Source organism: Ostrea edulis, chromosome 6, assembly GCF_947568905.1.
Source record: "Ostrea edulis chromosome 6, xbOstEdul1.1, whole genome shotgun sequence".
NCBI lineage: Eukaryota > Metazoa > Mollusca > Bivalvia > Ostreida > Ostreidae > Ostrea > Ostrea edulis.
In genome coordinates this window covers 52,975,072-53,000,223 of record NC_079169.1, presented here as the reverse complement: position 1 = coordinate 53,000,223, position 25,152 = coordinate 52,975,072, and the positions used below count along the sequence as shown (strand labels likewise).

Genomic DNA, 25,152 nt, shown 5'->3' with positions numbered 1-25,152 from the left:
CGGATATAATAAATGTATAGCCAAATAACTATATATATCAGCACTCTATTCCCCCATCAAAATTCAGTCGTGCTTGTTTAGAGATTGTGCATTTTTGTATATGACCCCTGAAGTGACTTAGTTCACTATTGTTATTCTAAATTTCATTAAACTGATCTGGATTTTGGCATCATAAAGATGACATTTTCTCAATTTTTTGGGTACTTTTACAGAAAAGACAAGTAGTTATTTTTCACTCAGTTTTACTTCCAGAAAGCATCAAGCATGGATCGGCTAGACTCTATCATATTAAGCCATAGATCTTTTTAGGTGATAGAAAAATACTGCTTGTCCAAAGTTGTACTCTGTTTTCTCTAAGAATGTTTACAAAAATAGCATTCTAACAAAATTTGAGTCAAAGTGAGAAATTGTATCACTTTTGATGTTACTCACAATTTTGTGAAATATGACTAACATTTCAGGTTCTACAGGGTCCAAAAAAACTGAATATGCATAACTAGAGAACATGTGTATGCCCAAAAAGCCATCACCATATTTCAAACTTAAAATTGCAGAATAAAACTCTTCTATTTACATTCTAATTACCGTATTAAAGAGAATTTCATTTGTCACGTGAATGTGGTGATGTTTGCAGAAGTCTAAATTAACTAGTACGAGTGTGGGATAGGGAAATTCCACCGAGGGGACAAAATTTGCAGTCTAGGATGAGGCTTTGCCGAATCTTGTTTCAGAGGTGGAATTTCCCTATCCCACATGAGTAAACAATGAAAGGTTATTTTTCTCACATTTTACCCACTGTTTAGTGCATTAAATCAGGAGCTTTGAGAAAATTCAAAATTATCAAAATCCTCATTTGAACTTCAATGCAAAAACTTTTTAGACAAGCGGAAAGAGTACCTGAAAATTGTTTACATTATAAGTGTAAACTTGTCCACCAGAAAGCTGTATCAAATTGAAATTTAAAGAAAACAATAGAAAATATTTTACTTCACCGTGTAACATAAATCTTCACCGTGTAAAGTAAATCATAAAAAATATATGATGTTACAATCAATGATGTCACAGCAGTGGGAGACAGAAAAATCTCACATGGCTGTCTCGCATGGGTAAAGTTGATCTCACAGTGGTGATAATGTGAGAAAGAAACATCTTAAGAAAAAATTCAAGTGTACATAACTGCATTTTTGTGCATGTGTTGTTACATCTCTGATAAATGAGTATTAAAAAAGGCTCTCTCTGTCTCTTTCCCTTTTTTCTCTCTCTCTGTCTTTCTCTCTGTCTTTAGAACTGACCTGGTACACACTTTGGTTACACTGAGGGCGGGGACTCCTAACCTGACACCACACCTACAAAAAACAAACAGGTCTTATCATCAAAACAGAAAAACAAGGGTCAAAGGTTACAGACAATATGAATGTTACAGCTCCCAGCAGATGCTGCATCAAATCCACCAGATTTTAAATGCAGTAATTATTGCCATGCATTAGTATGACTCATAAGCTCCCACTAACCATTAAGTAGTGTTGAAGTTCTATTACTGTCCTTTCATACAGAAAAAATCTTTTTAACACGCTGACATGCAAGTTGTTCAACATCATAAATTCATTGTACACTACACAGTAAAAGCTTGTGTCTATCATACATTCATGATGTCATGTTGGGGAGAGATGGATACATAATTGGAGCTGTTTAATTAGTTAATGGCATCCCCAATAATTTATCACAGGGGTCATATTCTTCCCAGAGAACAATTTAAAAATCACAATGGATGATTTATCTAATCAATTATTACACTGTGTTTCCAGTCATATTAAATTTGAGAGGAGTTTATTGGCATTTGCATTTGTGTAAATTTCTATGGTAACATTGCGTTTTATCACTAATGCACATTGTTTCTAGGTATGCTCATAATTTGTCAAGATTGATAAGTGATATCCTACTCAGAGATCTAGAGGCCCCAATCCTGAATAGCTAATCTTCATATGTTTTTGTGTGTAAGGTATCACAATATTAGAAAGTCGCACAAATGATGTCGTTTGCTGGGCTTTGTTTTTCAATACAAAACTCACACACACACATCACTGCATTAAACAGCAACAGAACAGGCACAATTTTAATATCTGTGATCATGATCAGTTGAAAATGATGTTACATATTTCAGGGTCACAACAAATAACCTGACCAAAAACCTTGGTGATATGTGGTAAATTTTGGACAACCAATACTTGAATTCAGACAAGTCAAAGTTTGGGTTCATCTGCCCCAAGGACAAGTGGAATTGAAAGTTACCAATAAGGTCTATCCCTGAAGCCATGGTATGGACAAAAAATTAACACATTTTGCATTAGTGACTTTGAACTTGGTCAAATGACCTTGGGTCTGAAACTATGACACACTACCTAGTCATAAGCTACTTTGTGATAAGTGTGAATTTCTAAAGCATCTTCATTACAAAATAATGCCCTAAACAAATTTGGTGGATAGGCAATAATTCCCAAATCTCCCTACTCTGACAGTGGTACAGTGGGTAATTAGGGTGCAGAGGGTAATCATTTTAGATGTACTTGTATCTTGCATGAAGTTTGATAGCTGGTACATTAAACATCCCAACAAACCAGTTGTGGTAACCTAGAGTTAGATCACTTGCTTTGCAACCAGGAGGTCTTGAGTTCGATCCCTGGAAGTTACATCAATCGTAAGACATTTAATATTGGTAGTGACTATTCCTTTTGCTAAGAGCCCAGCATTAGAAGTGAAAGCCACTGGTTTTCCAGATGAGACCTTAAAATCAAGTCCTTGTCCAGCAGATAATGGCACAATAAAGAACATTTACTGTTACAGCCTTGAGTGTCACCCATAAGTTGAAATTTGTGGCAATTTTTCTGTAGTTGGTGACTTCCAAAAGATTCTCCGATGGGACATGAAACAAAGAAACATCTCTTTCAAAACCAACTCCCAGTGTCCCCCAATCATTGATCTCTGGGCATCAAAATACCAAATATATCAAAAAATCATATATTATCTGGAGATATCACTATACTGTCTTCAAAGATGGGACATGAAATTATATCAGACCAGTGGTATATCTGAAGGAGAATATTTCCTGGAAGCAGTTTTTGGAGAAGATTTTTTTAAAAAGCAGATAAGAACAGACACCTTGTGTCCGGGTGAGCTAATTAGCAAGAGCTGTTATGAATATGCTACATGTTTTATATAATGAGAAGCTCAATATTTCCTGATTAAAGAGCTGCATAACATGATCTGTAATCAATACCATTCACGCTGATAACCTCTGGTATTCATTCATCAGTGTATACATCTCTAACCACTCTGAGGCTCTTTGAAGACTTTGTGCAGTGGTTCATGAAAGCACAATTCTTTTGTTTATTGCTAAATCTTGCATAGTCCCATCATTCTAAGAGCCCCTCTGCCATGGAACTTTATCAATTTTTCATTACTGTAACAAGTTCCATTGAGATTTATTTTTACCATCTGGGAGCAGATGACCGACATTTAGCCTTACTATTAAGTACTATGCAGAGCCATGAAATCAAATCAATACCATTAGGGTCACGACATATGATAATTTTAGGGATTATGAGACTTATAGAATTACAGACTTCTTGTTCAAACCCTCTCCATATTATCAGATGCCACAAAACAGCAGCTATAGGATGGATGAAGCTATTAAATCATAAAGAACCTGAGTTACTGCCAGAATAATGAAGTACACTTTCTCCTGAAATATTTGCTAAGTTGATGAATCTTGCAGGAGATAAAATGATGAAAGGGCTACCAGCTCTGAAGAGCGTTCTGTCAGCATTGGTTCAGTGCCACATTGTTTGGGGTCAGGGTCCCTCCTCTGAGGAACTTAATCAAGACTTCAGAGCAGAACAAACATACACAGGTTATAGAATATTGAGAGTGGACAATGAACCATCCTTTCTTCTTTATACAGAAGACATATACCTATGTGTGGAATTTTACAGACAACATTTACTCAAACTGAATCTGCACACACACACACACACACACACACACACACACACACACACACACACACACACACACACACACACACACACAAACACACATACACACTAACAAAAATCTATTAATAAATGTCCTCCTGAAACACTTCATGTTTTTACTGACCAAAAGTACCCTGCCTCCCATTCATTAAAATTCTCAACAATGTGATAAAATATTCAGATTGTGAAGTCAAAATTAACAGAAAATGAAATAAAAAAAATACAAACCCTTCGAAAATCATGTTTGAAGTATAGTAGTGTACACTCCCTGCAGAACAAACTAACCTTGCTAGATACACAGGTTTTTCTCCGCGATTACTGCTCCTGTTAAGCACTCTACTGACTCAGATCAAGGTAAGCAAGCACCTGTTTCCTGCAAAAAATCAATACACATTTATAATTCAAAAACAATGTTTATCAAGGTGAAAGAGAGCACATACTGGTTGGCCGATATCTCATATCACATGAAAGATCAAAGTATATTGCCAAACTAGAATTAAATTACTCCTTACATAATTCATTCAATTTACACAGGTTGTTGGGCTAATGCTCATTGTAGTAAAATTTACCCTAATTGTCTTTTCTTTTCCCCCACAAGGTCATCAAGTCTACGACAAACTTTTCTTTCTGTTCATCACACTTTACAGTAACAATATTTGATTAAAATTCAATATATTTACTTTGAATGTGTTTAATGTGTCCACACAGCATTGCCAGAACAAAGATGTGATAAGACAATAATAAGGTGGGGTAATTAAGTACAGATCTGATTGAATCTGGAGATAGGACATAGTCGTCCAGTGTGTTTTTAGTGTTAAAGGATATATATAATTAATATTCAGCATCTATAAATAATGGATTTTATTGTTACAATGTGATATTTACACCATCCATAGTCACGCACTCACACTTTTGAAAAATAAATATATCATAAACTTGTGAAGGTCACTTATTTAAAATAGCCCACTGCACTCATTAGCAGTACACAAATTAATATATATGTAACACAAAGGGAGAAAATACAATGGACAAGATTCAAACCAGGGCCCTGCATCTCTAATCTGGCATTCTACAACTGAACTATCTGACCACCAGTGATTGAACCTCTCTGACTGCCACAAAGATAAACAAAACAAGGGAAAAAAACTGCTTAAGGTAGGTCCTTAGTCCTGGACCTACTTGTGATTTCTCAAAAATTTGAGTTTAAATACTTAGATTGTTCATTTGAGAGTATGTTAAAAACAAAAAAAAATGGGAGGTTGTCAGTATAATGAGTAAATTATGGTATTTTTATTACGTAACCCCCATTTGTCAAACGGCAATATCAGAATTCATTGAAGAAGTCCTAGAATATGTCCATAAAATTTTGTTTGAGGTATGATGCTGCAATTTTTTCCCTCAAATATGAAATAAATATGTCTAACTAAATAATTAAAAGTGAAATTTTAACATAGTTTCATGTTTTTTAATAATGGTGGTACAAAATTGAACTCAATACAGGCCCTCTGCAGTCAAAAATACGGCTCTGCACCGCCACTAATATGAATATTTTAAAAATTTGACTTGTGATTTTTTATTCAAACTCACATATTATGTTCATATATGAATGCTTGTTAATATACATCTAAAAAATCTCCCCTTTCTCAGCATAATATTTTCACAGCATCTCAATTTATATTTACATTTTTTGGCCAAAATAGCCATTTTGAAGATGATTTTCATATAATAGAAGATAACAAATATATAACAAGTGCAGAATTGTTTTATTTAATTCCACAAGTGCATTATTGCATATCATGAATTTTTTTTTTTTATTTACAGATAATTTTAACATGCAATACCCCTGTATATCAATTAAACAAATATGTACCTCTGGTTTTATGTGTGAATTAGATGACAAAAAATGGAAAGAAGATTGGAGCCATAGTCTACTCAAATAAAAGTGATTTAGTGTTATTGTATTCATTTTACTAAATTAAAAAACATCCAGGTAAATGTAAAAATACGTTTGATAATAATAGTATGTGAACCAATACCGGAGTTCGATCCGGACATGATGTCACGCTACTAGACCCCTACTTTAAATAGAAGTAGATCGGGTAATATGATTAAAGCACCCCCCCCCCACCCCACCCCACTTTTCTATGTAAATGTACTTCAATGATAGAGACATCATCTGATCAGTTTCTCATTACAATGGGATTGTGGGGGTCAGAGATCATCCTTTCCCCCAATTAACCTAGAATAGTTCTATCAAGAATCAGCAGGACCCATTACTGCAGTTAATTATCCCTGTATACATATCACATCTGTGAGACAGATCTGGGCATCCATCTCATATATTGCACACTGTAAAGTGAGAAGAGCTATCTCCCCATACATCACCCTGCCTTCCTCAGTACCACTGCTTTCTCTGGCTCTACAATCGTTCAGTATACATACATCACTCTGCCTTTCTAAGTACCACTGCTTTCTCTGGCTAGATATACAATCGTTCAGCCTAATTACTCGTAGCTTTATTTCTACTTGAAGTCAGACAGTTTCTTGTGCACTATATGATTAGCCAATCAGTGTGTGGATGTCATCTGCCACATTTTCATTATGACATCACTTAAAATAGCGCAGCTCTGTGTAAATACGCAGCTCTGTGTAAATACCCCGTGAAAATATTTCTTAACTCTACACTGCTGAATCAAAAGAGTTTTACTGTGGCTTATGCCAATCCAAATCCAAATTCTCACCTTAAAACTTACAATCCTAGTTAGAACCTTTTATTAATGCCTTCATAAATCCATTCACAAAAATAAGACTAAGCTTAAAATTGTGTTTTAAATAATGCAGTAAAACATCTGGTACTTGTAATATGATATCTGATTTTCATATTTTTGTTTAATTCTGAAAACCAACTGTATTTGTCTGGACCCATGCAGCTGCACAAAGGTTAGTTAACTTTATCTGGCAGTTAACTTGTCATTAACACTTAAATTCATAAAGACTTTAAGTGATTACTAATTAACGTTAATTATCAGTTAAACTTAACTAACTTTTGTCCATCTAGGTCCAGAGTTACAGAGTTGTCCTTATTGAGCTTTTGTAATGAATGTACTCAAACTACACTCAGTCAGTTCTTAAAACCCACCCCAGAATCAAACAATGTTCAATCTGGTGTCCTGAGGCAGGGGTGGTCAAAGCCATAAAACATCCATTGTGTTCAGGATGAATAATAAGAATATATGAAGACACTAGTGATGGGAATCGGCGAGAATTTCATAATCGATGATTGGTTTACTGTAACTACCTAATTATCGATTATAATCGGACAGAGAAATTCTATAATAAAGTCATTTATCTACTGAAAAAGTGTAAATAGATATTTTTTACATTTGTATTTGTTGTTTCTATTGCTGAGAGAGTGTAAATGAATATTTTCTGTGTGTATCTGTTATTCTTCTACTATCTTAGTATCCTTTAATTACATATATATAAGTCAATAGGAGTTTTAGAAGGGTTTACGTGCCAAACATGGATATCGTTTGCTTCGGTTATAAATTATTAATATCCCTGTATATCAAAGTTCCATGTCATTAATTTACGGTAATCCGGCATGCATATAATTAAAATTCAGGAAAGAAAAAAAAAGGAAAGAATATTTTATTAAAAAAACAATCAGATCGAAAACACGTTACACACGCGCAGATCGAGTAACAGTAACCTTCGAAAGCAGTTTAATCTACATAATTCACACATTTCTTTGCTCGCACCAAGAATCTCTTTGATGGATGGTCACTTCGTTTATATGCCTGAATCAAAGTACGTCTATTTGACCATGCAAACATGCGTTATTCCCCGGGTATGGATACTTTTGCTTTCATGTGTGCCGCCATTACGGTAAATTAGGTTAATAAATAGGTCACGGCAGGTCAACAGCCGTTGAGAAAACAAAATCTAAAAACCGATTAATTGGAATAAAATTTTCATAATCAAAGCCAAGCACAAGTTCACACCTCGCCTGAAAGTCTGGAAACTAAAGGATCATGCAACTTGCAGATACTTCCAGAAGCATTTGAATCGCATGTATCGGCCTCAGCAATGGGAGCCGAAGCCACTATCGAGGAAATCTGGACTAACATCAAAACAGGTTTACTGAAGACAACTGAGAAGGTGTGTGGCATAACACGATCCCACCGATGGCGACGAGAAACTTGGTGGTGGACAAACCTTGTGGAACAGACCATCACAGCAAAAAGGTTAGCTTACAAGGCCTGGAAGTCTGGAAATGGCACAAGAGCAGAGTATGATGCGGCCAAGCGTACATCTAGACGAGCGTTTCATCATGCTCGCTATGAGGCAGAAAAGGAGATATACAAAAACGTAGATACCAGGTCTTCAGAGGTGTACCGCCTTGTACACCAGATGCGAAGGAAGAATGTTGATGTTGTGGGCGACAAACCAGTAAAGAATGATGCAGGTGAGATGTCATTGAACCAAGAAGCAAAGGAGAAAGCTTGGCTAGAGCACTATGAAAGGCTCGTAAATGTGGAATTTGAATGGGATCCTGAACACCTAACCGATGAATAACCAGTGGAAGGGCCACCTGTCCCAATCTCAATTGATATGGTGAAAAAGGCTATCTCCAAGATGAAGTTGGGTAAAGTGGCAGGACCATCGGGAATAGTAGTGGAGATGATCAGAGCCGCAGGTGACACAGGTGTATTCATGATCCGTGACCTCGCATCCTCAATTGTCTGTGATGGAAAGGTCCCCACTGACTGGGAGCAGAGTTTCATTGTCTGCCTCTACAAGGGCAAGGGTGATGCTCTGGACAGGGGCAACTACCGGGGACTCAAACTGACAGAACAAGTCATGAAAGTCATGGAGAGGATTGTGAACAGCCTTATTAGGCAGTTGGTGACAATCGATGACTCCCAGTTTGGCTTCGTCCCTGGCAGAGGTACAACTGACGCAATATTTGTTGTTCGGCAGCTGCAGGAAAAATATCTCGCAGTAAACAAACGGCTCTATATGGCGTTCGTGGACCTCAAAAAGGCATTTGACTGTGTCCCTCGGAAGGTGATCTGGTGGGCACTGCGAAAACTTGGTGTGGAAGAGTGGATTGTGCGTCTGGTGCAGGGGATGTATGCAAATGCCCGTAGCTGTGTCCGCGCTGGTGATGGCTACAGTGAGGAGTTTGCTGTGAGGGTCGGAGTCCATCAGGGGTCAGTACTCAGCCCTCAGCTTTTCATCATCGTACTCGAGGCTCTTTCACGCGAATTTTGCACCGGTGTTCCCTGGGAGGATCTGTATGCAGATGACCTGGTTATCATTACTGACTCGTTGGATGAATGTGTCAAGAGGCTTCTGACTTGGAAAGAAGCTATGGAGAGGAAAGGACTGAGAGTGAATGCTGGCAAAACCAAGATCATGATCTGCGGTACGGGTCTTGACCTACTTCAGGACTCGGGCAGCTTACCATGTGCTGTCTGTCGTACAGGTGTAGGCAGCAATAGTATTTTCTGCAATAGCTGCAAGCACTGGGTGCACAAGAAATGCAGTGGGCTCGTGCGCCTGTCTGTGGACCCTGACTTCAGATATTCCAAGATGCAGAGGAACTGCTTGCCCTCTTGACGGCAGGCCGCAGAGTGATATCCAAGTTGGTCTGGACAAGTTGGAGGTTGTAGGTTCCTTCTGCTACATGCTTTCCACAGCTGGTGGCTGTGACCTTGCAGCCACTACGCGTGTGAAGACTGCTTGGAAGAAGTTCAGGGAGCTGCTACCAGTCCTGACATCACACCACCGTGGTCGAGTGTATAACACCTGTGTATGGAGCGCTATGCTCCATGCCAGTGAGACCTGGGCACTGACCAAGCCAAATCTTCATTGCCTACTACGCAATGACAGGGCCATGATAAGACAGATCTGTAACATCAAGCCTGAAGATATGGCCACTGTAAGTTCAACTGAATTGCTGGGGCGGCTTGGCATCGACGACCTCATCTTAAGGGAAAGGAGACTCCGCTGGTATGGCCACGTTGTCAGATCCAGCAGTGCAGTCAAGTGTGCTCTAAATATACAAGTTCCTGGGAGACGTAGAGTTGGTCGGCCAATGCTATCTTGGAGAGAGCTGACGGAGAAAGATCGTAGAGAATGGAAGCTCTCTACTGCCGACCTTCAAGACCGGAAAGAATGGAGATCTGAGGTGAGATCTGCCATGCGTGCAGCCAGCCAGATACCTGGAAGGGGGCCCACTAGTGTGGACACTACCTGTGATACTGCACGGAAATAAAAAGGAACCGACAACAAGCGCTTAGAATTTGCCAACAATCAACTGATTTTCGATTATAATCGATGATTGAAACATCACTAGAAGACACCATTGCCCTTGACTAGGATCCTACCTAGTTCATTAGTAATTAACCTGAATAATGAAATCAGTACTCTAAACCTTCAAATAGTTAGCCACAATTTCAATGATAAGCATAAACCATGACACTTCCGAAAACATCACATGATTCCCAGATTTACCATTGTTAAGGTATACTGCATACAGAGAAATTTGTCTTGGTTAATACCTTCATCCAGTTGCACTGACAAACAATTTTGTCCCATTTTAATATCCCTCTTTTGAGGTTTAGAGTGAAGACAAAATAAGTGGGGGAAAAGGGAGGAGGGGGGAAGAGGTGAAAATTTCTCAGCATACAGTACTGCACGAGTAAAAATATTACAATTATTTGTGTTTTTCATCTGCCAAGTCAAGATCTTCAATCTGTTTTAATGTGTGTTTGTGTGTGATTATCTTTACTTTTTTCTTTTCAGTTAACAATTACAAAGAGAAAATGTTAGCTTTACAGATAGGGGACAACACCACATGACTGTAAGTTGTATCTGATGAAGGGGAAAGTATCATGCATTGCAAGTGCAAATACTGTTAAAAAGTATCAAGATATTGCAAAATCCAAAGGTCCAAGGAAAATTCATAACTTTTTTGAACTTGAAAGTTGTTCACATTTCATTAATAATAGACTTGTTCAAGTCTCTATGTTGTTTTTATTACTTTATCATTTCGTTCAAATTATTCTGTGTTTCAGAAGTCTAAATATCTGCCCTCTACCATACTTAATGTCACCAAACATAGAAGTATCAAAGAGAGCAATGATTATTAAACATAGAGACTTGAGCAAGTCTACATTAATAAGTACAAAATGTCATGTAATTATAATTAAACTTAATGAAAAGTTAAGATAACGAACAGTGATCAATCTCATAACTCCTTTAAGCAATACAAAATAGATAGTTGGGCAAACACAGACCCCTGGACATACCAGGTGGGATCAGGTGTCTAGGATGAGTAAGCATCCCCTGTCAACCGGTCACACCCGCCGTGAGCCCTATATCCTGATCAGGTAAACGAAGTTATCTGTAGTCAAAATCAGTGTGCCAAGAACGGCCTAACATTCACCATTTGGCCAGAAGCTATCAAAGCATTGTTATAACAATAGAACATATGAAACTGACCATTGTTTGCATATTTATATTTCAATTTAACTTGCATGTATCAACTCCAGTTTTAGGCTTTTGGGCTTGTAACTGACATTATTGGGTTACTAACTTTGTTGCTGCCACTCCTAGCATATTTTTCTAATTGCACACCCCTGTCATGCATTCAAAAATTTAGCCAATGGAAGACTTCTACATTGTGGTCCAGCTTAATATGCTGGTAGATGGATCAATCTGTAATTTGCAGAATTCAGTCATCAGCTGTTTCATCGATGGATAGGATTGAAATTGCTTGCGCAAAACAAGTTTCAATCAGATAAGTAAACTCGATACATATGAAAAAGAATCCTATTTAATGTTGAATTTTTACATTTCCAATGTTTTTGCTTTTGATTTACAAATTGTAATGATAGCCATTTCCTCATGAATGAGCTGCAGTTGTAAACAATGTGTATGAATATAGAACTACCTGATTTTCAAAAATGAAATTCATTTCCTATATATCTCCTTTTTGACATCAAATTATTTATTACTTAATGTTATTAAAAATCTCAATGCATAGTTTAATATATCAAACAAGATGTGTTTGTGAAACACAAATGCCCCCGATAATGGCCAAATCCGAAGATGGCCAAGGTCACAAGGGCAAATATCTTGATACCAGTAGAAAGATCTTGTCAAAAGAAATGCTCATGTACAATATGAAAGCTCTAATATTTACCATTTAAAAGTTATGACCAATCTAAAAAAAAAATTAAAGTAGGTCAAATGTCAAGGTCAAAAGGTTCAATACCAACGGAAAGATCTTGTAACAAGGAATACTCATGTGAAATATCAAAGCTCTATCTCTTACTGTTCAAAAGTTATTAGCAAGATTAAAGTTTTCAAAAAGTAGGTCAAACTCCAAGGTCAAGGTCACAGGGTCAAAAATGTTGGTACCCACGGAAAGGTCTTGTCACAAGGAATACTCATGTGAAATATCAAAGCTCTATCACTTACTGTTCAAAAGTTATTAGCAAGGTTAAAGTTTCAGACAGAATGACAGGACAAAAACAATATGCCCCCTGATCTTTGATCTCGGGGGCATAAAAACACCATGAGTAAAGAGGGTCGGGGTTGAAAAATGACACTGAACTCGATCTATATATGAAAAATATTGCAGACTGCTTGACGAGCACAAGAGGATGTAACTCCGTATCTCCTGATGATCATTAATTGTTCACATTTGCAGTATACATGTGCAGTGTTCCCTTAAGATATCTCCCCTCCCTGGTTATAACATAATGCCACCCCCGCTTAATAATCCTAGAGAACAGATTTCTCCCCATGTTAACACCCCTGTTATATTGCCACCCCTGCATTGTTGCCTGAATTGGTATTAGTTACAGTTGGCAATATATTGAGGGAGCACTCTATATACATTTGTGTGAATAGCAATCAATCAAAATATGTCACATTAAAGTGACGTTTCTTTAATCATCAACCAGAGGGTGTCATCAGCACAGAGTTTAATGTCACTATTATCAAAAATTTAATTCATTTATAAAGTCTAGGAGGTACTAATTAGTAATTTGCAACCATTTCTTTTGAAAATTCAGTGCAAGTATACTAAAATGCCATCACTATGTCTAATCAGTCAATTAATTTGTCACTATTTTGCCTTTCATATGGGGTGGGGGCGGGGTGTTCAACTGTAAGGGGAACGTATGATGTGAAGCTTTCGAAAGCTTTATTCCAAACATTTACGTGATGCAGTTGTGTATGAAATATTGGCACAATTTACATGGGTAAGTTTTGCTATCATCTAAAAAGTGGATTGAAATTCATTTTACGAAAATCAATTTTAACCCAATGTTAGCTGTTCGAAAGATACGATCCACCTTAAATTTGATAAAATGTCATCATTGGTCGATTGAACCAGCCGATGACTGCACAACACACTTTAAGTGTCTGATAACTGAAAATTGCTACTTGATTTACCAACGCATAAATTTAATGCAGTAAACAAATACTAACTGTTCCTGATCATTCATAACAGCTGTACACTATACAATATTATAATACGGCTAAGACTGCAGGTAAAATCAACTTGCAAATAGTTCTGAATCTTTTACATCCACTGTACACTTACGGTTAAAAAAAACCTACTAATTACTGACCTTAGCTTCTACCAAAAGGAACAAAAAATTCTACTTACCACAGCAGACAATAGATGAACTCAGAATATCTTTGGTCCACTTTCAAATGTCCATACACAAAGGCTCAACACTGCAAATGAAATTTATATTTATTTAAACTGATTAGAGCCGGCTTAAAATGCTGACAAGTAAAGAAATAATTCTGTACATAATCCTATGGGGAGTTTTTTAAGTGTGAGGGTTTAGATTATATTTTAGGCCTGTGTGGTAGTTGTCTACATAGCTCAGTTGTATTTCTCAATCAAAACAGCACTAATTAACACAGTAATGTAGTTTGATGCAGCAAAATGTGCTCTACTTAATAAAACAAATCATAAAAAAGTACTATAAAGAAAATCTTATTTAAAGAAAAGAAAAAACAAACACCTAATAATAGAATGTCCACTTTAAAAGTTTTTTATCCAAACATAACATTTTTCAAAGATTAAAATGTGTTTTAACGTTACTTTGCTAAGGGAGACTACTCTTGAATATATTCCATATTAATACATGGAAAAGAGACATTGTTTTTTAAATGGATTGGTTAGTTTTGAAGTGAAAATTAATCTCTACTACTTAAAAGAATGTGTGTGTTTTTAAGGTCAACTTTTTAAAGACTCGTATGCATGGCATGAAATGTGTTTGAATAAAGTATCCAAAGTTTGCCATTTCGATCATATAGTTGTCTGTCATGGTTATCCATCGTATTTTTCAACATCTAGAACTTTATAAAAAAGTATTTAGAATTGTTATTATTCTTTCTATTGATTTCTCATGAAATAAGGATCGTTATATTGGACACAATTCTTCCTGGCATTTTTATCGAATCAATTGTAATAAACATGCACTGGCAGATTCTTATCTCCAATCAGCTGTTCATTTCTGTTCAGGCAGTTTTCACACATATCACAGGTGTGCTTCCTTGATGACAAACTCGTAATACATGTATATTATACTGATCACAATGGACTACTAGTGAATCAATACTTGGAAAATAAATGTACACATTTTCAAAAGCATGTAGTTAACCTCATTGTGGAACTACAGGTTTAGTTTAAAGTCAAGCAAAAGATAGCAGATCCACAATCACACAAATCCTCATTCAATTCATTATATAAAACACAATATCCAGTGACAGCTGATGTGTTGTCAGCAAGAAACCAAATAAGGCAATCTGGCAAAGGACTGAGCCAATAACCTATGACAGGGATTAACTAGGAAGAATTGTTTTAGCACATCAAAACTGATGTCCCCCTTCCATTTTCAATAGTTTTTTTAAAAAAAAACCCATTTGGATCTTCTTTAACAAGGTCAAAGGTAATCAAAAATGGTACGACACACTGTCTTATCATGGTATACCAACATACCAAATATCAAAGGTCTATGTCAAAAGACAAAAAAGTTATGGTCTGGACAAAGAAAAAAATACCAAAAAATTGTATTATCTGACCTTTACATAAAAGGTCAAGGTCATTAAAAATGGTACAGCAACAAAACCAGCAGATCACCTAATGTGCCAATCTGGCAAAGGACTGAACTAATAACCAATGACACGGATTAACTAGGAAGAATTGTTTTAGTACACCAAAATTGATGTCTCCCCTTCTATTTTCAATAGCTTTTTAAAAAACATTTGAATCATCTTTAAAAAGGTCAAAGTCAAAGGTCATAAAAAATGTCAAGTAACACACTGTCTTATCATGGTATTCCCACATAACAAATATCAAAGGCCTAGATGTCAAAAGACAAAAAAGTTATGACCTAGACACACTTTGTATGGGAAACTGAAGAATTCACACTAAAACAAATGTCCTCCTTCTGGAAAGGGGAGACACATAAATAAACAAAGACAGTGATTTACAGTAATAAACAACAACAGAGATTTACAGTAATAAACAAAGACAGTGATTTACAGTAATAAACAACAACAGAGATTTACCGTAATAAACAACGACAGAAATTTACAGTAATAAACCATGACAGAGATTTACAGTAATAAACAACGACAGAGATTTACAGTAATAAACAACAACAGAGATTTACAGTAATAAACAAAGACAGAGATTTACAGTAATAAACAACGACAGAAATTTACAGTAATAAACAACAACAGAGATTTACAGTAATAAACAATGACAGAGATTTACCGTAATAAACAACAACAGAGATTTACAGTAATAAACAACAACAGAGATTTACATCAATAAACAACAACAGAGATTTACAGTAATAAACAATGAGAGAGATTTACAGTAGTAAACAACAGGGATTTACTGTAATAAACAACAAGAAATTTACAGTAATAAACAATGAGAGATTTACAGTAATAAACGACAGATTTACAGTAATAATGAGAATGATATATAGATCTAGATCTCCTCAAAGAAAAAAACCCAGCCAATTTCAGTCTGAGAATTTAACGGTAGACCGATAGACCGTGGCTATGCCAAATGAGGTCGGGCCATGCCATGTGCAAATCAGATATCCCGAATTGTCCATGCCAAATTCTAAGAAACAAAGGAATAATTATGATACATATGTGATGATGCACTTAAAATAAATATTTCCCCTTACAATCGTCAAAATCTAGTTTTGTGACCTGGATTTCCCTCCGTTAATTTTAGAGTATACGGTTTGAAGATTATGACTAGTGGTCTAGACAAATTGTTCAGCATACGATTCGTATGTCTTTAAATGTCGATGGTTTTTTTTTTATATCAGCATTGATGAATTTTATCGGGATCGATTTTTAAACTAAAATTTTCCTCAACATTATAACAAGAGTTAGCCTATTTTTTCTTTATTTCTCAAATATTCAAGTATTGCAAGAATGTTAAAACAAAATAATATACGTTCGACTTAGCAGAAATAATTTTGAGGTGAAGGTAAAAACAAACGGCGCGTATATGATTCTGCAGTTAAAGTATTTTCTGGACAGTGATTGTGATTATGATGAGCAAAAGAAAAAAGAAAACGAGGACAATATCAATATATTAAAAGTAGAATTGGAAATGGAGTATGAAGTTGAATAAAAAATCAAAGTTTGTGTTTGTTAATAACTATTTTTCTCTCGATATATATGTGTTATTTTTGTCGTCAAATTTTGGCCAGGTCTATGCCAAATGCCATAGGTCTATTCCGCATGAAAAAGACATAGACCTATTGTCTATGCCATTTAAAAAGTTAAATTCTCAGACTGCAATTTTCAAATGAGCCACAAAATATCTTCACTATCATTAAAAAATGTACATGTATATATCTTGGATGGGACACCTTTTTTTAAGGTCTTGATTTCAAGGGCCTGGGCCTTTCTTATTAGGAAAAATAGTGACATTTGCTTAAAATTGGGGAAAAAAAACTTTTCATACAATGAAGTAGGAAAAAACCCAAATCAGTGCATTATGATATAATTGGACACATTCTGACTTTCAATTAGGTTCACTTAACAATTTTAAAGCAAAAATTGTAATTTGTGGACCTGTGAAGGAGAGTTATGAACAATATTGAACAAGTCCATAGTTTGGAAATATTTTGGGTAAAAAAAAAACCGAAGAGGTGGCCCACCATCAAAACATTTGTGATTCTTGACATGACCATCGCTTATTGCAAACTATGCAGGAAATCTTACAAAAACAAAAGTAAGCATACTGCACTGAATATATGACAAATCTAGTTACTAGACTTAGTCTAGACTCTAACAGGAAGTCTGAATTATTTGTTTGTTACTTTACAATTCTTTTGTTTGTTTTTTTACATTTACTATGTCAGTGTTCAAAATTGGTTTAAAACTTGGTATAGACTACGGGTCTATGCCAAAACAAGATGACATAGACCTCATCAAATTGGCATAGACTGCAACATTGAAAAAAATAACACAAAATTAAAACATTGTTATTCACTTCTAATGTACTTAAAAAGCATATTTTCTTTTCATTTCCATAACAACGTCCTCCTTTCCTCGTAACGTTTATCAGATGTTGACTTTAGAGATAACTCAATCAGGGCTCGAAATTAGCGAGAAATACTCGCAAAATGCAAGTACATTTGAAAAATAGTGAGTAAAAATTGTGGACACTCGAAAATCTTAGTGAGTGGTGATTTACAAACCATGATCGTATCGTATCCGTTTGATACGGTGATGCATTATTCGATTTTCTTAAACTTGCATTCAGAATCGTACAAACGCTTATATGAACGACCGATTTCAACAACCGTTTCTATCCGGATTTTTCTTTTATGATTTTTTTAAGAAACTCGGAGTCAAACGAATGCTTTAGTGGTCGGACATCGCATTATTATGAAAAATATAGACATGTGCCACGAGTCCTGTTCACTTATAGGGGTGATTAAATTGAATTCCAAGTATGAGGTTTTTGTTATTCATAAAAAATCGGAGTCTATGTTTTACCAAGTGTTCCGGTAGTCATTTTTATCAGAATGACCTACATTGTATAGAGCTACATTAATTTATTTTCATATTGATGTTGCGTCGAGTTGTAGTGATGACACGAGTGCACTGCTCGGCGCGTAGACGGCTATCAAAAAAGTTCATGATCGTGCTGCTTATAAACCATGAGTCCGGGATCCGCTTTGAGAAATCACTCGTGACACCCCTGATGTGACATGAAATTGGAAGACATTGGTAAACAGGTTGTTGATTAGACTGTTAGATGTGCGATGGTCAAGAGACCTAAACATTGCACCATATGATTTACGTAACTCGGTGTCTTGTCCAAACGATGCCTGTTGACCCACTAGACTAAAAAAATGATGGGGAAAATCATTGATTTAAAACAATCTATGAAAAAAGAGCTTCAATATTTTTATTTTAGCTTGTAGGTTTTCATTTTAGCCTGTGGATTTTTTACCCACAGGCTAAAATTAGCCGGTGGTAGAAAAAGTTAATTTCGACCCCTGTCAATTGATTTAAACTTAGAAAATTGGCAATTGGCATAGACCAGTGCCATTTGACATAGACTCAGTCTATCGGTCTATGGTTAATTTCGAACACTGCTATGTTATTACACTTAGTCACTTACATAAACATTATCAAGAAAGATATCTTTTATTAGTCTTTGTTATGATTTTTCTTTGAAGTGTTATTCTTAATAAAGTGTAGTAAGCAAAAAAAAATTATCAGACACAATATAAACAAAAATATACAAGTTAATTTGAATAAGAAAGTAAATTTAATTGCTTCTAATAAATATATATATATCAAGAAACCTACAGTTCACTTACAAAGGCCAAAATGGCCAGTGCCCCAAAAGTTTTTTTTTTTTAAGACTGAGCTTACTCTATGTCTTGAGGAATTATACCTCTTCCATTCTATATCAAATGTGTTTAAGATAAATGAAGATCTGGTATTGGAATCATGAATACAATAATCAATGGGATTCAAATTGAATGACAACCTAACTTGGCTACGTCAACATTGGAAGTTATTTGAATATGTGAATTTTCAGTTTGTATGGAGTTTTGAAAGGACACTGTAAGTATCGTGGGAAAATATGTTAGAAATTTTTTAATATCAAATTTATGATATAGTGATGCAAGAATACAATGATACAAGACCTCAACCATGCAAACAAAAAAACTGCACTATAAATCAAAGGTTTATAAAAGGGGTGGATCTGAATGTCTCTGACATGTTCCAATTTCCCAAAAAGCAGCTAAAGGTAACCTTTCCATGGTAAAGCAGAGCAAAATCAAAAAACAAAAATCCCCCTAAAACTATCTACTTAAGTATACAGAATTTCAATTTGGACATTCTGAAAATGACAGTGGAAGTCCATTTGTAACAAGCAGTGAGTATTGTACTACAAGATGAAGACACTGTTCACACGAGGAATATATTAAAGGATGTCAAATTAGTAGTGCACGAAGAAGCCCAGGATATTCATGGAGTCCAGAAATTCCACCAAACAATCAATATCAAAAGCTCTTCATCAACAAAATAAAGCCTTATGTGTATAAAAAAAAGAAAAAGAAAAAAAAGAAGATTGAATATAGAACTAGAGCTACATGTAGTAACCTATGTTTCCATATATTGCAGAAAGGAAATATGAAAGTTAATTTTAGCACACACACAAAACCAGGAAACCAAAATGTCATGATTCTTTTTAAAAGCATGTTGATTTCCCCCCATTTTCCTTAAAATGTTGCTAATTTTACCATATTTCAACAATCCCAGTCAATATACAGAAAAGTGGTGTGAGTGCCTTATAACAATTAGGCATTGCACCTCTCTTTAAACTCATTCTTGAAATTTTAATTGTGTTTTTTGTTCATTGTTTTAAAAGTAGCCTAAGAATATGATATCTAATTATCTATGTATGTACAAAGTTAGGGTTGGACACAAATAGGAAGAAACAGTACAAATCAATGCTGACCAGTATCAACATCATTAGATCTATACTACAGCAAAGGAGCAAGAGTTGTCACTCTTTACATATATATATATATATATATATATATATATATATGCTCATGACTGCTGTTTAACAATAACAATCATGTTTTGGGTATATATTGAATTATAACATGTCTCACCAGTCTTTCTGTGAGGGTATCATGAGACATTGTTTAGGAATTAGATAATTTCATGAGGAATTTTATTTTTTATTTTAAAATCTGAGCCGGCGTAATCAGGTAATCGTTCACTAGGCCTAACGACAGTGTTCATGTTCCCTGGTACACCGGGCTCAAGACATTTCCAGATTTTCGAAGATTGTATTTAACGTATTTAAACATTATAATCCAACTAAAAACGGAAGAAAATGAATGAAAAGATTATTGAAATCAGTTAATTTTTAAATGTAGGGTCTATGCGCCCAACTCCTTTGTCAGAAACTCTTGGTTCTTATCTGTTGAGAGAAGTCGTGTTAGATATCTACAAATATTTGTCGTAAAATGTTATCAAAAAACCAATCACATGATCTTCTCATAGAAAAGTGAAATATGTCTTGTCAAAGTAGATCTACTCACAACAATACTAATTTGAATGGACATGAATCGGTTCGTCCCGCCGAAAGTAAACAACATCATGGTCATTTACAAGCTTGTGTTAAGTTATAAGAATATCTTATATTCAAACGTTTGTTTGAACATTCAACTGAATCAGAATCGTGTAAAACAAGGAGTCCTAAAACACATCACGATTGCTTAAGAATATATGAGGAAATTGAGTCATTAACTTTCTGCGCAAATTACGCTAAAATTTTCATGGTTCATTTTTATTTTCAATAAGAATTTTGATATCTCTATAGTACTCTGTATATATTAAAGACCATTGAATGACCTTTTCGCACTGAATATACTCTCAGATATTACTTGCCCTTTCATTTTTTTCTTCTTCTTCGTACATTTTGTTATTGAGCAATTAAACTGCAAGAAAATGTTTTCTCCCTGAAATTTTGTCTATCTGCCTTTTCGTATAAAATATCTCCAAAGTTACACATGCCTCCCTTGTACTGTAAATTTAGATAAACTAACATGATTTTCGTATGACTACTGTACTGTTCAACTTTTAAAATGTTCACAAACTTTAAATACCTTTAGAATTTGTTCATCATCCAGCTCCTCTCACATCAACATCGTCTTAGCCAATAAATGACTGATTTCTTTATTTGAGAGAGAATCGTAAAATCATCTCATGTATCAAACTACTTTTAGAAACACAGGTCAGCAATGTGGCTGTTTTCCACTCTCCTCTATAAATTTTAGTGTGTAGGTAACTATATCTCAAAATTTCTTAACCAATCCTACTAGTTTGATAAAGTGACAAAAGAAATTTAAGATACTTCGACATGTAGTTATATTCACAGGGGCTAAGCCCGTTTTGGGCCCGAACTCTGTGATAACCATAAATATAGAAAGGGGTCTAACTCTGACACAGATAAAAAACTAACCACTCGCTTCAAATGCCTCAAAAATCTTAAACTAGGTAAGCTATGCGTAGTTTGTCGTTTTCCTTGCATAGATTAATGTTTTAACTACTTGCATGCCAAATCTTAAGTCACTGGTTCTTAAAATAACAAAGATATACGTCATCGTTCTCTCGATTTCACATATTTATTTTTACTAGGACATTTACCGGTCCAGGTCACGGAGTCGTTTCTCGCCTATGACAGCAGCGAAATTCAGACTAGTATGAAAGATTTCGGACCTGTCAATTAAAATTTCACATCAATTATACGCTACTTACTTCCTCATATTTTAATAATGTTCTTCGTGTAGACGTTACACGACTCATTTTTCCTCAGCCGCATCAACTGTTGACAAGAGCTGCTGTTTTAATGAACGCACTAAATACCCGATAGACTTAAAATCTCAAATACCTTAAAACTGATCAAAACATTATTCTTGTGATATTGCACTTAGAGAAGAAAATTGAACATTATTTCTTGGCTTTTTTAATTTTTTGTTTTTGTTTATTCTATTTCATTTAGATTATTATCACCCATTTTCCCCTTCTTTAAAGCTTTAGACATTTCGGGTATTTAGTGTATTCATTAAAATGGCAGATCTTGTCAACAGTTGATGCTGCTGAGGAAAAATAAGTCGTGTAACGTCTACACGAAGAACATTATTAAAATATGAGGAAGTAAGTAGCGTATAATTGATGTGAAATTTTGATTGACAGGTCCGAAATCTTCCATACTAGTCTGAATTTCGCTGCTGTCATAGGCGAGAAACGACTCCGTGACCTGGACCGGTAAATGTCCTAGTGAAAATAAACAAGTGAAATCGAGAGAACGATGACGTATATCTTTGTTAATTTAAGAACCAGTGACTTGAAATTTGGCATGCAAGTAGTTAAAACATTAATCTATGCAAAGAAAACGACAAAATACGCATAGCTTACCTAGTTTAAGATTTTTTTTTTGAGGCATTTGAAGCGAGTGGTTAGTTTTTTATCTGTGTCAGAGTTAGACCCCTTTCTATATTTATGGTTATCACAGAGTTCGGGCCCAAAACGGGCTTAGCCCCTGTGGTTATATTGGCACCAAGACGTTTTTTACCGGGCCAAAGTCACGCTTAAGTTCTGGATAAGCACGTGCCCCTTTAACAAAGATAAATTTATGTTACATGTAGATTCCAATTCGAATTACGAACCCTCGAAAGATGCGCTTGCAGACCTACATGGGCTGGATTTTTAGGACAGTCCACTGCTCAGATATAGGAGGAAAAGCTAACATCAATTAAAAACAGCCAACATCACAAGGGAGGAAAAGCTAACACCAAATAAAAACAACCAATTGCAATATCACAAGGGAGGAAAAGCTAACACCGATTATAACAACCAATATCACAAGGGAGGAAAAGCTCACACCGATTTAAAAACAACCAATATCACAAGAGAGGAAAAGCTAACATCAATTAAAAACAACCAATATCACAAGAGAGGAAAAGCTAACATCGATTAAAAACAACCAATCTCACAGGGGAGGAAAAGCTAACACCGATTTAAAAACAACCAATATCACAAGCACCGATTAAAAACAACCAATATCACAAGGGAGGAAAAGCTCACACCGATTTAAAAACAACCAATATCACAAGGGAGGAAAAGCTAACACCGATTATAACAACCAATATCACAAGGGAGGAAAAGCTCACACCGATTTAAAAACAACCAATATCACAAGAGAGGAAAAGCTAACATCGATTAAAAACAACCAATATCACAAGAGAGGAAAAGCTAACATCGATTAAAAACAACCAATATCATAAGAGAGGAAAAGCTAACATCGATTAAAAACAACCAATATCACAAGAGAGGAAAAGCTAACATCGATTAAAACAAATCAATATCAAAACATATAAATAAAGAAATCAATCAAACATGTCCCGAGATATTATATTGCAATCCTGATTTTCCAAATTGCTGTCAGCCCGTTGTTTTTCCTGGAAACTACTTAGAAACGTTTAATTTGAAGCTGGGAACCTTATTATATATTAACTGATGATTCCAAAGTCAAATACTTTATTTTCCACTATTTCATGGCAGGCCTAAGGGTGGCGTACAACAATGTATTACTATATAATATACATGTACGATTTTCTGACAACTTTTCGGTGTCAAATAAATAGCTGGATCCGCGCCAAAGTGACAGTAAATTGGGCGCTAATTTCATTCTAATTTATTAATACACTTACACTATGATTATTGAGAAGAAAAGGATGCCATGAATAATTTGTTCTACAAAGACAAAAAATGAGAACTCCCACTCAGACTTCGAACGGATCTTTTATATACATGTAACTACTCATCCACAGTGTGTTGTGAAGTGGGTGGTCGAGTGGAGCTTGACATGTCATTCCTGTATAGATGTCTCCAGTTGTAGATGTAGTGTCACAAATATTGACCTATGCTAACCATTTGATCTACTTTTTAATCTATGTCTAGACTTCTGCCATTCCAAGCAATTAATGTGCACTTAGGAGATACTGCTCGCCCATTCGATCTACTTAAAATTCATGTCTGTGCATTTAGGTGACACTGTCGTTCGCTTTAAATGGACGTACATACTAATATAAAATTTTTAGAAAAGTTTAGGGACATGATTGTAATGCAGATAAATTCGATCTAAATATTAGATGTCTGAATTATAACTCGATTATATACAGTCATGGTGATAAATGAATTCATGGGGCGCATTGACCAAATCCTGGGACGAGTCATCGTCGGAAACCCACGATTGATTACGCTTCGTTCCTCTCTCCATCACACGTGGGTCCATTCATTCTCCTGAATAAATATTTAAAAATATCGTCCAATCATCGTTATAGTAACGAAACTCTTCTGTTTAATATTAAAGATAGCATTAACTTAACTTTGCTATCACAACAATTGTATACCGAAATTGGGCTGAAAGCGTCCTGTTGATTGGACAAATTCGCTCAGGGTGTACTATGAGCGCCCTATCAAATTACCTCATTAATTTTTCATGAGAACGACCAAGTAGGAATGAATGGACCCACGTGTGACAGAGAGAAGAACGAAGCGTAACCAACCGTGGGTTTACGACGATGGGGACGAGTGAGGCGAATTGACAAAACAGTTGGGCCAAGTTGATAAACTGTTTGGGCAAGTTGGCGATCGACGCAATGTGTCAAAATGGTTTCCATTCCTTCCTGCATCGTCTGCAAATTTTGGATTCTTTATAAAATGTTGACCTCTCCTTGTAAATCTACACCAATCATTTAAGGGGCATGGACACGATTTGAGCTGAAAATTTCCAAATTCTATTTTTCCATTTTTATTGTTTATAATGCTTAACTGACGTATTTCTAATCATCAACCAAAGTTTGAATATCAGTTGTTGAGTTACAAGTGAGATACAACACTCACAACTCCTTGTTATGTAAACCAGGCCTGTGCCATGTTTTTGTTTACATACAGATTTCTCACTATAAAATATCATGTTTAAAACAAAATGAGATGT

General features: G+C 35.4%; 1 long non-coding RNA gene across 1 annotated transcript; it reads right to left on the bottom strand.

Moving 5' to 3' along the window:
• Positions 1-967: 967 nt before the first annotated feature.
• LOC130046842 (uncharacterized) lies at positions 968-21,336 on the bottom strand. The gene is made up of 4 exons (XR_008795871.1): positions 20,690-21,336; positions 13,723-13,793; positions 4,260-4,404; positions 968-1,346 (listed from the first exon to the last, which is right to left on the bottom strand). It is a non-coding gene; the product is annotated as an uncharacterized LOC130046842 (long non-coding RNA).
• Positions 21,337-25,152: the final 3,816 nt, after the last annotated feature.